The sequence below is a fragment of the Anopheles maculipalpis genome, chromosome 2RL (assembly GCF_943734695.1).
Source record: "Anopheles maculipalpis chromosome 2RL, idAnoMacuDA_375_x, whole genome shotgun sequence".
Lineage (NCBI taxonomy): Eukaryota > Metazoa > Arthropoda > Insecta > Diptera > Culicidae > Anopheles > Anopheles maculipalpis.
This window is the reverse complement of record NC_064871.1, coordinates 24,129,931-24,147,247: the sequence shown is the minus strand read 5'-3', so window position 1 is coordinate 24,147,247 and position 17,317 is coordinate 24,129,931. Positions and strand designations below refer to the sequence as shown.

Sequence of the window (17,317 nt, the reverse complement as noted above, 5' to 3'; positions counted from 1 at the left end):
CCATTGTCCTGTTCCTGCTTCGTTCGTTTACGGCTCGCTGGCTGAGTTACCGTTTCTGAAGCTCCAGCCCTTGCTGGCTGGCGACGCGGATGGCGACACGTTAAACGACCACCCCAGACTTATATGGTAAGGACACCTCGTACAACACCTGCCGGACCGTTGGTTTTTGTTGCTCTCGAATGAGCCGGGCGGAAAACAGAAAAAATGGCCCGGTTGAACCTTACAGGCGCAAGAATCAGCCTCAGTCAAGAATGAAACGTATGAGAACTGTGTAAGAATTGCGTAAAGGAAAATTTTGCTCGGGAGGGTGTACAGAAGCAAAAGCAAGCAAAACAAAAATGGTTGCGTAGCAGTGAATTGGGTCAAATGGAATGGAAGGCATGTGTTGCTGACTGTCGGACGGGGAAGATTGTGAGAATCCCAAACCACGTTTACGGACGCTTGGGAATTGTGATGGACGAGGTTTATTTAATAATAACTTGATCAAGGATATCGGATATGCTGCCGCTACCGATGAGTTTGAACGTTTTGAATCTGAATATATTCTTTTATGAAATTATTTGTATCTCTTCATTCAATACCGAGCCTTCACCGGATGAGTCGAGTACTTCGCTAAGGAGGAGCAGCTATTTTAATTGCACTCCATAAAGCGATTTGTTTTCTCTCTCTCCCTCCAGATAGTTTCGCTAGACGATCGCGTGATAAGTGAAATAGTTTGCACGTGTATAAGCTACGATTAAATATGGAGCTTTTCCGGAGCATTTCCCAACACACAACCCCTCCGCCCATTCGGTAAACGAGACCGGTTAGCAGTTCATAATCGTGATTATCACTCGTGTTGCATTTAATAGCTTACGCGTGGAGAAAGAAATTGTCGATGAGAAGGTCAGAAACCGTTTACAATACATACCGCTGAGACCGGAGGTTTCTTGTGAGGTGGGTATAGTTCGTATCGTAGAGTTGGCAGGTATCGAATCCCGCTGTAAACACCGCCGGAAACGTTAGCATTCGGGATCGATCGGAACATTGGCTGTTGCAACTTTGTTCCCGAAAGCAATCGATCTACCCGGTCCCAGGCTGAGGATGCGATGCAAGCGATGACAGAATCGATGTTACTGATGATCTCGTCTGCACATCACAGCGGACAACGGAGACAGAACAAAACTCGCCAGATAAATCGGGAAACATTGAGCAAAGTGAGGCAAAAGCAAACGAACCAAAGCAGCTCCAGCAGTACAGCGAACGATGGAAACGATGGGAAGCAAATATTTACTCACAACCAATCAAAGAGGGAACGTAATGCAATCGTCGTCATCGTTTCGCTGTCGTCGTCTTCCGATCCGTGTTGGCGAATGTGTCCCGGGCACGTTGTCGTGGGTACGACTGGGCGCGTTTTTTTTTCTACGTCCAGCTCCACGCCTGAGGTCCACATCTCACTTGGGCTGGGAAAGATTGTTTGCAATAATAAAATAATGAAAACTTCATAAATAGTGGGTAATTTATCTAAATCCTTACAAAACCAACCGGACATTCGTGCGATGGAAGAAAATACCAAAGGAACGGTAGGGGCACACGGGGGTCTTGACGCCGAGCTTGAAAAGATATGAAAATTAAATGTAACAAATAAGAAACACGACAGCGGACAATCGACAACCCTATTGCGCCTAGGTACGAGTCGGTCCATCCGGTCCGACAGGATAACTCAACACACGGGCGCCCTAGGAGTCCCGCAGCAAAACGATCGTCGATGATTGGTTTGCACGATCAATGCGAATGATTAGCCGACCAGGGCTCGGATGGAAGAAGCGGAACCGGCTGAAGAGGTGCTGCAACAGCGGGGTTAGCAAATAATTTTTAACTTCACAAACATAATACGTCCGAAGGGTGCTTTTGCATTATCTGCATAATGCTGCTACACACACACACACACACAAACAAACGTATCAATTTCAACACCGAATGCACTCAATTTCCACAACTTCAGAGCCTTTCGTGAGGTTCATTAATTTGATGCTTTCGCTCGGCCAAAAATTTTCATCATGCATAATCATGCTGCTGGTCCGGCACCCCATTCGGATGCACCCCAATGTGCCAATTTCTCATCGACCGATCATCACCCGGACAGCAGAACCACCGAAAATACAACTCACTCACCGGACGGTTCTTTAAAGCGCACAAACACAAGTTCAATGCCCCCCAGCATGACCAGCGAGGAGGCTAACAGAAAGCATTTTGGCAATGACTCCTGTGCCGAGGCCACCGTGGCCACCAAAACTGAGAAAGCAAAAATAGACGGTGATGGATCCTCATCCGTCAATGTGCGTCCCCATGCACGAACCACACACACACGCACAGACTCAGTGGGTTTTGTAAGATCAACCCGTTGTTGTTATTAAGAAAGGGGAAAAAAAACGTTTCGGATGTGTATTTATTATCTTCCCTTCGAGTTTTTGCACCCCAAAGCAGTTGTTTGCATTTCAGGACCGGGATGTGTGCGTTTCTTCTGCTCATCCTTGGCTTTTGCCTCAACCTTGCCAAACGGCAAAATACAAACGCGTAGACACACACAGACAGAAACAAACTCGCTCGATCGCATTTACTTTTAGTTGTTGTTCGATTGCCCTTCGCACAAATGCCCTGCGCCGTTGAACTTGAAGCGAAAAACGCATATTTAATTAAATATTCATTTATTCATTTCACGAAATGATGCACTTTTCTCTTCGAGCGGAATGGTACACACACACACACCCGGGTGCATCCTACTTCTGTGGCGGGGTATCTGTCCTTCTTTCACTTCGATTCGATCTTTCGCTGATGCACCAACGAGACTGAGTACGTTATTATCACTACGTGTCTGTGGGGTTGTCATTTAGGCGGAAAAAAAGGTTTTGCTACTACCATGCATGCAACCGTTGCACTTGCTGCAGTTACGTAGCCGCTCAGTGCAACAACCGCTCTTCACTGTCTGCGCGAATGTCGATCGGCGGCACGGTGACGTACGTGTGACAGGATCGAGTACGAGCGATTGACGGTTTTTGGAACTGCAAACTCATCGCACTCGGCCAGTTGCTTCTGCCAGAAGTTGCGAGATATTATCGATCGGTTGGTAAAAGTCATGATGTCCGGATAACCCTTTTCCCAACCGGGGATGGGGTGGGTTTGATCTGGTTTCTAAGCCGGTTTCGGTATGCGATTAACCTTTAAACGCAACGCTGATGATGCGTTGATATCATTTTAAACTCAAACGATTATTGCTCGTGATGGATTTATGTACACGTTTTTATGCGCATAGTAATGAGTTTTTCATTCGAGTTTTGTACTAATTGCACTGAATCACGATTTTTTGTGTACCTTGAAAAAAAAAAACTACAATATTAATGAAGGCTATCCGAAAGGACTTAACAAAACTACTTTTTCCAATAATTCCTATAGTAAAGTGCGCTAAGTTTAGATTCAGTCTATCGTTCTTGGCGAGAAACTTATTGATAAAAGCAAATATTGCTGGAACTATCATGCTCAATAATATTACATTTTTCACTATAAACTCTATAAGAAACTCAAAACACAGAAGACTTTTCCTCAGGAACTTGAAGACCTAACGGTTTTGAAGGACATTAAATATACCATCACTTGATTATCTTTGCTATCGATTGCCATGTATGTAGGTCTCTATATTGCTGTCCAGATAAATTTCTTAGACCCTTGGAGGTTAGCAGCGGAACAACAAAAGGCACCAGATCCATACCCATACAATTCTGTCTATTGGCCTCGCCGCAGTTAAATGTTCTTTCTTTTCTATAAAACGTAAAGGGTGTTTAAAAGTTTGAACCTTCTATGGCCAGCAAATGTCCTACGATTTTCCAATGAATTATATAAAATGTGTTTTGATAAAGCATCTTGACGAATATAGTTGAAGAAAGTAGTAATCAAAAATAGCTGAAGACAAAGAGAATTCATCTCAACATCATGTTTCACAAACTTGAGCAAAACAAAAATGGTGTCTATATATTCTAATACAATTCCATCATGTGTCCTAAATTAGTTTCCTTCCTTCAACCATTAGCTGCTGATGAGCAATCTAAAGCAATACGTAGTGCCAAAGTGGCAGCATTTTATTCGTATCGCTCGTTCAAATTAATTGGCATTGGTCGTGAACTATTTGCCGAATCATCCTGACACATTTGCACCACGCCACAATGTGAGCCTTGTCGCGTCTAAATGTGCCTACTCATGGCGCCCAACATCGCTGCGTTGTCCTGCGCACATAGGCCACCGAGCAATCAAAGGACAGGTAGTAGTGGCAGCACCAGCAGCAGTAGTAGTAGAATTTACATGTTAACTATCGACTTTAGATGATAATCGATTAAGCTCGTGCTGTGGGCCGGCGCAAGATACGCGGAGGCACAAAGGGGACACAGCGCAAATTACTTAGTCGTCCGTACCTTTTCACGCTGCTCGACTTCCACGGCTTGCATCGAAACCGTTGCCATTGCCCTGGAGGGCCAAATTTGCGCGAGTGGCAATTTGTTTGCGCACTCGCACGAACTCGAAGCCTACCACACGGACTACACGCAGACGCATCGCTGGACCGAACTGGGACCGACCTTAGCGTTCCTCTTTATGCTGTCGCTTAGGACAGCCGAAGAAAGGGTACGGAAAACCCGCGGAAGCCACATACACACGCCTATACCGCATGGGTCGCGTTTTGGTTCGAGCTGTTGCCTGCGGTCACAGCAGCGACCACAAACACTGTGGCCACACTTGGCCACCGTACACTGCAGCGAGAAAAGAAAAAAAAACGAGAGCGCCTGGGTTTACCTTTTGCGCGCACCTGTCTGTCCACTGGTCCCATGGACGATGGTCCCTGCCACCGGCAATCGGTCAATAAAAGGTAAAATGTCTTATTAAATGATTCACGCTTTTTTCCACCGTTTTTCCTTCCTCTTGCTATCACTTTCGCGCCCAATCTCTTCTACCCGGTGCTTCGTTGCTCTCGGCATTCCGTGCCAGTCCAGTCCATGCCACCTGCGTCCGACGTGTGGTGTGGACGCGGGATGGGCGAAAGACGCTAAATTGACACCCTCGTTTAGGTGTGCGAAACGATCCCGGCCCACGATCGCGCAAAGCTGGCGACGGTTTTTGCCCCGTGGGCATCGGGCGCACGGTAGTGCGGGCTCAATTATTGATGCACCATCCGGTCCCTGGGTGCCTCGTTCGTTCCGTTTGTGCTTTGATTTTTTTTTCATCCCTCCTCGTCCATATGGTTGTGCGTACGTTTGTGTGCGCGTCGCATAGGTTGTCCATTTTTGACAGCAATTTGTTCACCGGCCGGGTCGCACTTAATGAAGGATGGAAGCTTGGGAAAAAGGCCGCCTCACAACCGAACGGGTGGCATTTTTCCATGCCGCGTAGTGATTTCGCATGTGCATCGTGTCGCGCGGATCCAAGAATGGTGGATGTACGACGACGTATCGGGTAGGGACGGCTGTTAAATTGATAATTTGTGGGTAATTCAATTAAAATGCAATCTCGTCCTCGGGTGACGTTCAATTAAGACCGGTCAGGATGGACAACCGACCGATACCCGCTAATCAAGCGAGCGGGGCAGGCCAGAAGCGCAAAGCGGGAAAGATTCGTCGTCGAATGTGTTCATTAGAAAGGGCAATCATGGGGCGGCATAATGGGTGTCGCACTTTAGCAGGCGGTTGGGACGATTTTTTGCTTCCTTTTTGTTTACTGATGATGTTATCATGGGCGTCATCTGCATAGCCGGGTGTGAACCGCCGGCCCGGTTGCTGATTGTATGGCGCTAGGGTGGGACATTAACACGTCGTATGGTTAAACGAACAGTGATCATTATTGGTTTTAATGTGCTCTGTTTTGGGGGCGATTACAATTCGACCGTGTGATTGTGTGGAGTACAAACAGTAACGGAGGATCGTATTTGTGTCATTTATTGTACAATTTAAAATTCAGTCTCGTGGATTTTGCTTCTTCAAAGCGGTATTTGCACAATCTGGCTGCAGGTAATTAAGTTGTTAAGTTTATTAAAACGAACGTAAGCGTTATAGGCGTCGTATCGTTCAATATTATATCTGAAATATTTTGAGAAGCGACATAAGTGTGTTATGCAGTTTTTATTAAATAAACAATCAAAAGACTTATTTTAAAGCAAATAAAACAGCTAATGCAGAATACACGCTTCTATTTGTTTGTTTATTTTAATAAAACCAACGGATTGATTAGTCCTCTTGGTGTTGTCTGCGACAGGAAGTTTACCATATTTTACAAACATTCTACATACCATTGAATGCACAACAGATATATTTTCTCTCGAGTCTCGCATCATTTCTTTCTGACACTAACATTCGAGGAAGACACGTCTCACCAACCGAGTTGAGAAGACGACACACGCAGAGAAGACATTGTCCGCGGCTCCGTAACTAAGAACATTGGCCGAGAAGGAAGCGACTTGGCTGGTAGGTATAGGTCCACCGACAAGAGGAGCGCTGGACAATCGACGGAACCGTTGAGGAAATCGTTGACCAACAATGAAGGCAAGCCTGGTCATCAAGCTGCGGCATCTCGAGCAGCAGTCACCTGGACGAATACTTTATTCTACGATCCCAGCAATGAAGGGGAAAGCGTGTTGCGCTACGTTCTATAAATCCATCCAATCTGATTTTGTGACAACTTACGCAAATACTTACGAAAGTAAACCGAAAAAGAAATGTCAGTCTGTAAAATTTGGATTTAGTTACGCGAGCTTGTTTATATGACAAATTACATTTAATCCTAACCTGAAGATGAATTTGAGAATGCAAAGACATTTCAAAATCTTACTGTACTTCTTAATAACTGATAGAATCAGTAACGTTCGAAGCTCCAGTCTATAAAGCCTCAATTAACATGTGTAAGATTTACCAAACCTTGCTGTGCACTACTTTTTCTTGATGCTTTTTAGATTTATGTTGTTTTTCTATTCTTGTAGGACGGCCGGTGGCAAGTAATAAATGGATTTTTAAAACAAATTTAAAAATGATTTATCCCAAATCATAGCCAAAGACTATTTCCGATTAATGAATTAATGTGAAATATACTTACAAAGTTATGTCCAAGTTTGGATATCGAACAATGTGCCCAATTCAGAAAAAAAACAAGGGTTTCTTCACAGGATTAGGAAAACAAGGTTTCAAATTGAACATTATACAAGCTTCATGACATGCAATCAAACACGCTAGGACACTTGCTGTATCGTGCCGCCATTAAAGGCTCATTTCATTTCAATAGAACCGAATCAATTTAAAAAAACACTATTCGCCAAAAACCAAATATCACTATCACGAAGCATTGTTTCGCATTTTCCGGATAATGTCACACGATCCATCCGGTTGCCATAGGTTAAACGATGGGCGTCGTCCGGTTGGCTTTTCCCGAACCGTTGCATAATCCACCCATTAAAAAGTGTAACATTTTAAAGCAGGAAAATCGTATGATTAAATTACATCCAGACACAATAAAAGGAAACAGCACCCAGCTCACCCCTCGATGTTCTGTTTCCCATTTTCAAACAGGCGGAAGTCGGCACTCGTTCCCCTCGGTGTCCGTTTGATCGTCATTAATCCGTGTGCGCTAGTTGCAAGCGCCAGGACACATCCGGACAGGAGGGATGTACACTCGCAAGCTGTAATTGTTATCATGTCCATAAGCACCTCCAGGAAATGATTTCACAACAAAAGAGCGCCCACAGGAAGTGCACGAAAACCGCACATGTGACCCTTGCCGATCCGGACCCTAAATTAATCTCTATTGTTGTACTGGAACCCTCAGCACATACGCAAAAACAAGAATATATGGCCAGGAACCCGGGAATGTGCCATCAGGCTCGAGTGGGTCGAGTAAATGCACTTGTTCATCTTCACACAGCTGAATCCGGCTAGATCGGCAGATTGGGAAGTTTGAAGCAACCTGTCGTAAAAAGTGAAACTTTTACCATGTGCCAAAAATTAACCTCGAACCGGATTCTGTTTCCCTTGCAAGTGTTTTCTGATTCGTGTGTTCTCTACCCTCGGAGAAGGGTGGTTTTTAAATAATCATGACGATAAAAAAAGAAAAACGAAAGGGAAAAACGGTGGCGTAAGCCACCACAAACTCACTTTCATCAAAACGCGCACACACCCTTACGCCAGCTGCGCTAGCAGCCCTGGCCATTTTCCAGTGAAATATGAAATCTAGATCATTCGCGCATCATTCGAAATTCATTTCGTTTGAATCCGTTTCAGCAAGGGGTGCGCTCGCATGGACGCCTACCGAACCACCTTAGATGAGGTGATGAGATTTGGCTGCTGGGCGCGTAAAATCCCATCAACCGCACGAAACCACATTTTTGATAGGACGACGCCACTTTTCATTTCGAACTAGCGTGTGTGTGTGCATAGTTGGCCGTCATCTTTACGCAAACGCGCCATTGATTGATGGATTGATTGATCGGATTTTGTTTGGTTCGATTTCGAGCTGGGCGCTACCGTGGGCCGTGCCCCCCCTTTTGATTCATTTCGAAGCCCGACTGTCCCCCGACCACTGAAGGGAAATCCCATCTGCAGCCACGTGCGGGTTGTGTGGTTTTTGCGGTTTTTGTGCCGCAACCAGACGGTGCCGAAACGACGCGGTACGATGGGTACGCGATGAGCGAACGCATCGGGGAATTAGTTTTCGATTAGCTGCGCTTTTAGCTGCGCGAAAGGCCGCCACCGGTAAGCTCTTCCCGCGTACGGGCCGTTCATCTGTTTTGGGTGATTTATGTAATATAGGTTAGGAGGATCTATTAAACGGTAGCGTACGCGCATATTTTTTCGGACTGTTTGCTGGAAGGGAAGCGGATTAAACGGTAATTTGAGTAGCCGAATCCGTTGCGCTCGGGTGCCACGGGAAGTCTGCTGCCGGGGACTCGCGTACACATCAGGTTACGTTTTTCGGGTGGGATGAATCCGGGCGTATCTTAGCCTTGGACACCACCGAACAGAGGAAATAAGTGGTCCAGTTTCAAGTGCCTGTTGCAAAAGCTGCCCGGACGAGAAGGCTGCCCTGGGCCCCCGGGCAGACAGGAAAGCAAATCGCCGACCGTTAAAAGCAACAAATACCGAAACGCAAAATCCCAACAACGAAAGCGGAAAGGAATCGTTTTCTTCCGCTCGCGTAAAGTTACTACAGGAGGCTACCCCCCCAAAAAAAAGGTAGATCTATAACCAAACGAACGAGTGTTTACCATCACCACAACGCCCAAAAATAAAATACGAAAAAGAGAAGATTAGTCTGATTGAAACGAAAAAGAGAAAATAAAACGAATCCAAGCGCAAATGAATTGCCGGTAGTGATGGATGCTGGGATTAAACTTTAGCATTAGGAAAGGGGCGCAGCGGGAACGGTATAAAAGGGGGGGGGGGGGGGGAGGTGAGGTTAGATGCAAATCCGGGGTGCTTGCGCACTAATTGCTAGACCATCCCCACCCTCCCCTGGTGGCTGTGAAAAGGGCAAAGCTGGGAAAATAAAGGCACCATAAACCGGGTTGGAAAAACTGGAGCAATCGAGCGACCTGCTGATCTTAATTTTCCCATAAATCTCCACATCCGATCGGTTCGATCTATCCGGTTTCGTTCGACAGTACGGCGGCGGTGATCGCGATCGCAAATCGTGAGTGCTAGGCAGTCGGTGTGGAAAACATTTTTCTTTGCCGAAAAAAGGGCTTTATCGGATGATCGATGATACATGATTCTCAACGATTCTCCGAAAATAAACGTTATCATAATAACTACATCTAAATAATTGTGAAGATGAGATAGAATGGATGAGCGCAGGAAAGGCGAGAGATGGGTGGGACCAATTACACGCCCGCTATTGTGTTAGTAAGCGAGTTTTATTAGCTGCGAGAAGACAACGAACACAAGTGGGCAGCATCAACCGTCTAGAAAATCATATTGATCTTCATGCAGCGAAAGAAAGAAATGAAATGAAAAGTCACCATCCACCATCGCTCGAAAGGAACGCCTAAAGCAACTAACTCCCTTTAAAAGGCGTCGCAGATCATTATCCTTTTTCTTTCGTTTTTTTTTTTCTCCCCCCTTCAAACGTTTCTGGGCTTCTCCGCTCCTATCGGGAAGATTTTCTTGCGTCACGGAAGCATAATGAAGATGCTTCCCATACACTCCACACTATCACCGGGTAACGATCAACAATACAGAAATATTGTCGATTGTGCTGGCGGGCGGTGAACGATGGAAGCCGAAGGAAATGTGGAACACGCATCAGGTGAAATCGAGTAGCATTCGTGTTCGGGAATTTGTATTCCTTTCTTCTGGAAGCTGAAGAAGCGGAAAACTGTAAGATTTTTGTGTGCACCGGAACGTGTCTAGCTTTTTCATCCACTCTTATTCGATGCCGTGAACGCTGTAAAGAACGCGGCCGGAAGATGACGGTGCTCGCACTGATCGAAAGTCGCTGCCTCTTAGACACCCCTTTTTTTTCTCCTCTACCGAGCGAAGGGAGGAGGGAAAATTAAAATTCGAAACGCTTATTATGATTAATTTGAATGATTTGGTTCCTTCCCCGTAGCGAAGTTCACATGGCCCTTGCCTGCCCCGGGGGCATAGACGAGAAGGAAAAGAACGTAGAACGTGTTCGCTTCCTTGCACTGTTTGGCTGCATAAGGAAAAAAAAAACCTATTTCATGCTAGAATGCCGCTTGGGACGCACATTCTTCAAAGAACTCTTTCGCCATCAGAAACCATTTTGGCATCTCGCGTATTGTCGCGTACTGTTTGTTCTTTTGCAAGTACTTCTGATTCTGTGAATGTGCACGACACGAGACTGATCCGTACTCATCTGTATTCTACTCGATGCGTTTGATTTAGAATGATGCTCACACTCGGTCGCAGGTTAAGGATCACTGTGAACCGTTTGTAAGGGGAATAAAGCAGCGTATTCGTTGAGATTGTCTCTACGTAGGTCATGTTCTTAAGGCAACCCATTGGGGAGGAACGAAACGGTTAAGTGGCTAATAGCAACAAGCTTGATGATTGGCACGTTTGAAGTTCGTTGACGGGCGAGTAACGAGATCGTGGAAAGTTGTACATAACAGCTGATTTATTAGGCTACATGCTAGAAGAATACATTGTGAAAGCTTTAAATATGAAATTTAATAATTTTATTGTCCTGTGTCCTATGAGCTCAAAATAAAGACATTGGCTGTATGTACCTTGTGAAATGAATGTTATTGAAACGGACTATACTTCAAAATAACTTTCTTGGTTGTTCTAGGCAAAATGCTTCCTTAGGACTTACTTAAAAAGTATGCATTGTTTAACTCAAAACAAATTGTCAAACCCAACAATATAAATAAAATCTTTTCATAGCTTTTCCCACAGGAAGATCTGTAGGTTTTATAATAGTCTTTCTGACATTACCGAGTACTGTGCTCTCGTTGTTCTAAAATTAAGATTGCTCAAATATACTAATAATATAATATAATAGGCCCATGTTACCCCTTGATTTTATAAATCAATTTACACATTTACGACTAAGATTAAAACTCAAGTAAGGAAAACAAGTCAAGTGACTTAAATCAAGCGAAAAATATTGGGCCAAGTCCACTGGGAGGTGTACAAGATCTTTAAAGGGCTAAAGGATGACAAGATTGCCAATTAATTATGTTAGGTAAGATATTGTAGAAAATATTGTTTCTAAATGGTGAAAACAAACTGTGACTATTTTGTAGTAATATTTTTCTCAATATTTTTTCTAGAACATTTTTTTCTTTAAATTACTCCAAAATTTACAAGCTTTTATATACACACCTACGTGAACCTGTTCAAACGCTTATAATAAGAATGACATTACGTATACCTTACATGAATAGAGCCGTTTTTCATTATAAGACGTTAACTACAATAAGCAAACACGATAAAATGAAGAGGAAAATTAAGAATCAAACAGTTTGTTAGCGAAAGATTTTACGATGGAAAATAAATTAAGTATACATTTGGTTAGGCAATTTGGTTCCATAATCTAACTTTAACCAAACATTTACATAAGTTTTTTTTTTATTTTCATATTTTCACCAGCCATAGAGGGTAGCTTTTACCGTCTGCCGTTTGCCACATCGAACAAAAATTACCACCACCGCAGAGTCCACGAAGACCCCACGGAGCGCACACACATGCAACCTAGTCCCGATGTAAATGCATATTGGACCCATTTTCCATAGTGTTAGCTTTTCGTTTTCTCATCATTTCATCATGCCGCTTCTGTTGTCGGTAACCCCATCCGGAACGTTCTGACTGTTACATCGGTATTATGTCCGCATAACGATTTAATCTAGATAAAGAAAAGGATCATTCTACGGAATTACTCACCATCGGTTTGCTCGGCTCCGCATTCGGCGGAGCCGCACGTTGTAGCACACGAAGAGCAGCAGCCAGAGGTTACGCCGAAAGATCACGAGAAAGCGGGCTCTAGCGTTTTGCTGTTACCGAACCCCGTTTGCCTACCCATCCAGCCCGCTTCATTGTTATTTTTCCTTGTTTTGCTTGTGCCGTTTGGGGCGATTAATTTTCCCGTCGTTGCACATCAACCGGCGCGGATGACGATATTGCCGCCACGGTTGTGAAAATCAATTTCCTAGCAGCAAATTCCATCGCTCACTAATTCGCTGCTCGTAAAACTATGAACATTCTGGTCACCCTGTTTCATGCCTTCATGCTTACTTTTGCTTCCCTTGTACGTACGCGACTCATGATATTGAGCGAGTCGTTGGCCAGCGCGTTGCTTTTGAACTGCAACGAAGTCGCTAGTTGCAACGGCTGCATCGGGTAGGGTTGACAGGGTGGCGTACGATCGCGCCGTTGCGCATTCGGTTCACGTTTTCGACACCCGCAATGCCACCGCGCGATGTTGAGGAAGGTTCGGGGCGCGAGATTTATCTGCTCTATCGGGACACGACCGCGAGAATGAAAATTTGTTCTACTTTGCGGATGACGCTAAAATGTTGCAAAAGGGTCGTTCGTGAAATGGTGAACCTGGTGGTGGTAAGTTTCCTTGGAAAGCTTTAATTTCTCGACGAGATAAGAAACGTGAGAAGGAATTAACAGTTGCGCTTTAGATAGTTTTAAAATGGTTAATCTAAACATTGCTAAAGCTCGAACGAACAGTCGCAAAAGTGTTTCCCATCCACTATTCAGAAGTGGTTTAATTTTCAACATTTTTCTAAATTTTATAAAAATTTCCTCCAAATCTAGCACCTTTATGTGCACTGAACAATGAAACTAAATTATAAAAGATACTTTTTGTTGAATTGTTTTGCCAGAAAACGATTGTAAAAGAATTCTTTCTAAATTTGATACAAATAGTTACTTTTAGAACAATAATGGTGAGCTCGGTGCCATTCTTGAAACAAACTTTTTCTTTCTACCCGGTGAATGCTGCACTTCAAAGAAACTGTGACGTGATTTCCCAACTCTCTGTAGAATAATTCACGCACAATAACCATAGATCAGCAATTTAACATAATTGTTTTTTCCCTTCACTTACCTCAACTCCTCCATCATACTCTTCCCACCTTCACGATCACCAATTACACAGTTGTTCGGGACCATCGAGCATTTTTTCTCACCAACTAACCCGAAACTGCGATGTAGGCGGGTAACAATGTGTCCTCTGCAAGCAAAATACATAGTTCCGCTCATCTTTGGCTGTCAAGATCGTCGCACGTTGCCCGTAAATCATCCATTTTTATCACACACAGCCAGCTCGGTTGCTTCCCGAGCCATGCTGTATGCGCGCGCGTGTGTGTTTGTGTCCGCAAGATTTGCCATATTTGATGCCGAAGCCAATTAGAAAGTTTTTCTGTCATCAAGCGCGGCATTTTAACATTGATTTTATTTTATCTCTCTTTCTGCGTTTTGGTGTTCTTAATATTTTCCAACACCGGGATGATATGCATACGAATTACTCCCGCATATGGAGCGGTAAGCGACCGGGAAGTGGGAAGCGTGAACCAGGGCGAAAAATCCCAAAATAACACAACCGATCTGTCTCATGCTTCTGGGCGTGCTTTGGCAGCTAGGTCGATTGCTAAATTTTCACCCGCCCGCGTTTCCTATTGATTACTTTCGTAAGCAGGCGTGAATGAGTTTATTGACAAGCCGTCCGTGCTGGTCGCATGGTTCGTTGGGATTAAGCATCAAACGATCTCAAAAAAAAAAAAAAACAAAAAAAAAAACTAAACGGCCACTGTCCGGTCAGCATCGAACGTTCAACTCTTACCGCCAACGACTAATTGTACACATATACTTTTATTTCACTCTAGACAACGACCCGCCGACCTTAACCTCGCGGGTGTGCGATGAGTCGCTTGGAGCGTTGAATTGTGGTGTGAAATGCCTCTAGAGTTCCCGGTGCACGAAAGACGATCGCGGTGCGATTTTATTGATATCCCTTCCCCGGTTCTACTGTGCCCAACCGCCCGTGTGAGATGGCTTCGCGAACGCATCAACCGTGGGCTCGCAAGGAATCAAAATCGGTTGTTTTGAAGCGTTGAACAAGCGCCCTCTGTCATGTTTGTGGAGGCGAAGACGCAGCCATCCATCTCATTTCCCTGCCAGAGAGTGGAGAGGAGAATGTGCGAGAGAAGGAACGGGGATCGCTCCCTACTTGACTTTGGGAAGAAAATTGATTTGAATAGGTACACCTACTGGACATCTGAGTAGGCTTCTGGCAGAGCTGGAACAAGAACCCGAGGCAAGTAGTGAGGACATACATACCTGGTGACGCAGCTCGGAACCTGTCCATCCAACAGAAGACGACCCGAAAGCGGAATCGTGGAAAATAAGTGATCAATAAAAGTAATAAAAACCTCGAACAGGAACAACAGTTCTTTCGTTGTGCACGACACGATCACCGCGTGGACGAGAAGAAAGGAACCCTTCTAGTTGCTATTATTAGTGCCACCGGCCGATTTTGAGCACCCCCTGGCAATGATCTGTGACTTGGAAAAATGGGTGCACATTCTTCACCCGTGATGCTTCGAGATGCTCCTGAACATCCTGTGCTCCGAAAAATCAAATTCCAATGGAAAGATTACCCACCCAAAATTGTGTGCGCGTGTGTCCGTGCCTCAATGCAAAGTTCCCGGATCAGATTGATCGGTCGAATCGTGGCCCAATCGTTGGTCTGGGTGGCTGTGTAAACAGGACGTTAATTTAAATCAATTTTACTTGTTACCAGTGATGACACGGCATTATCATAGTCCCACGTTTATTCTGCACTGGTTCGTCCAGCGTCCAGAGAGGGGATCTCTCGATGTATGTTTGTTTTTCTCCGTTTTGTTTTCGGTACTCGCGGACGCGTCCGAGAACTTACCACCGATCCACAATGCCGGGGAGCTGGATTGTGGCCTCAGTCCAAGAGTTCCTTCAGGTTTCCCCTAAACGAACGACCCAGCAAGAATGCTTAGCGAAGCCACCAAAAACAACAGACCTGTCACTTGCCTGCCTGGCGGCCACAATGCTTGATGCGCTGCCGTGTCCATCATCGTGTTGTGGGTTCTTGCTCTGTTATTATCATTTTAATATAATAAATAATTAACATTTTAGTTGATCAACCTTCGTCGGGTTCGTGTGTCTGTTTGTGTGTATGTGTGTGTGTGTTGGACGTATCCACGGGGAGAATTCTCACACCGCACAACCGGAATGGAACGCGATGTGAGAAGATCACTCGAAATCCCTCCTGGACATCATGTATCAGCTCTATATGTTAATGAGCATTGGTTGGCCACACTGGACGGCCACATGCATTAAAAACACCTAAACACACTCAACCAGAGCTCGATTGATCAACGAGGATCACTTTTGTTATTCATTTCGCGGTCTGCACCTCGCCCTCGATTGTGTCATCCGTCCGGCCGTCGAGGTTTGGCTTGAGAGCAGAAATCCCGGTTCTTCTTCTGCAGCGAGCTGTGGACACACGCGGAAACACACAAGCAACCCCTAACTATGGTCAGTTTGATTGGTTGCTGAGCAATGACGACGACAACGAAGGCGATGAATCCGGCTCGATGATTGGGAGATGTGTGTAGTTGGAGTTTTGGGAGATGCTCCACATTCGCACGGGCCATCATCGAATCTCCGTAACGCTAACGGCTTTTTTTTGCGCAGGTGGTTTGTTCTGTGTCTCTGAGGTCTCTGGAAGTGGCCGTTCGAGTTGGTGGCTGCGATCGAGTCTCAAATTGATTAATTTGCATTTTGTGAGGTTAGACTCACCGGTTTGCTGGTGCTGGTTTGCTTTGATTGATTGATCTGACAGCAGGTCCAGCGATCGTGTTTAGCGATATCGAGACTCGCAGTGTCCGCATTTCTGTCGATCTACCGTAGGGTGGAAGTTATAGCAGCAACAGAAACAGTTCTTACAGAACCAGAACGATGATGATGCGTGTGCATACACACACACACACTAGCGGGGCCATGCGCACGCTCAATCCTGTCATTGGACTGGTAACTGAACCCATCACGGCTTCCGTCACGCCGCATACTTACACACAACGAGGGTTTGGTGAAGCGTATAAATTTCAATTTTTCCTCACCAGATAACAACAACAACAAGCACCATCAACAGCAAGAACAACAACAACCGCCACCTTACCAACCAAAACATGAGAAGAAATCTTCCTCAACCGCGTAATTATCCCAATCGAATTTGACTTATTTCACTTCACTTTTCTGTTCGACTTCCTGCGACACTTGTACCCTCCGCACGGCGAGCTTCCTCCCACCAAACTGAACAGAACTGGGAACTGACCCGAGCGTTGTGCATAAATATGTTGCCAGAAGATGTGTGGTTCGGTCGGAAGATGGAATGGTTTTGTGTGCAAAATGTGCACAGTCACGGTACCGAAGTGGAAGGGCGCCTAGCGCTCCACTGCCCTCTGGCCTTCGGGCCACAACAGCGTCGTTTGTGACAGCGTTGCGAATGCCCGAACGGTGCGATCTGTGCGTACAGAGGGTTACAGAACTCTCTGGGTCGGGACGTGGTACCAGCAATCCGAGAGAGAGAGAGAGACGCATCTAATAAGTGGCTAGGCGTTTTGTGCCTTGGTTTCGGGTAATATTCTTCCTACCTTCAGAACTGGCACCCATGGCAAGCAATAGCCGGACGGACGCATCATCGGAGCGGGCAAGTCACTGCCGCCGATCTATTGTGATTGCCCCTTGTCTCGAGCACTGCCTCGAGGTGCCCTCTAGTTACCGAGCACCCGACGCGTCCTATGCTA

The 17,317-nt window shown here is 45.3% G+C and overlaps 3 protein-coding genes across 3 annotated transcripts in view; 2 read left to right on the top strand and 1 right to left on the bottom strand.

Moving 5' to 3' along the window:
* Nucleotides 1–17,317, bottom strand: part of LOC126559532 (uncharacterized) — a 205,016-nt gene that overhangs the window by 27,192 nt on the left and 160,507 nt on the right. The window lies entirely within an intron of this gene.
* LOC126559236 (uncharacterized protein C14orf119) overlaps nucleotides 1–17,317 on the top strand; it is a 261,691-nt gene that overhangs the window by 102,568 nt on the left and 141,806 nt on the right. The gene's annotated exons all lie outside the window — the stretch shown is intronic.
* LOC126559071 (RNA-binding protein pno1) overlaps nucleotides 3,491–17,317 on the top strand; it is a 454,598-nt gene continuing 440,771 nt past the window's right edge. Inside the window, exon 1 of the mRNA XM_050215174.1 lies at nucleotides 3,491–3,495. The gene's annotated coding sequence lies outside the window, so the exon portion shown is untranslated. The remainder of the gene's footprint in view (nucleotides 3,496–17,317) is intronic.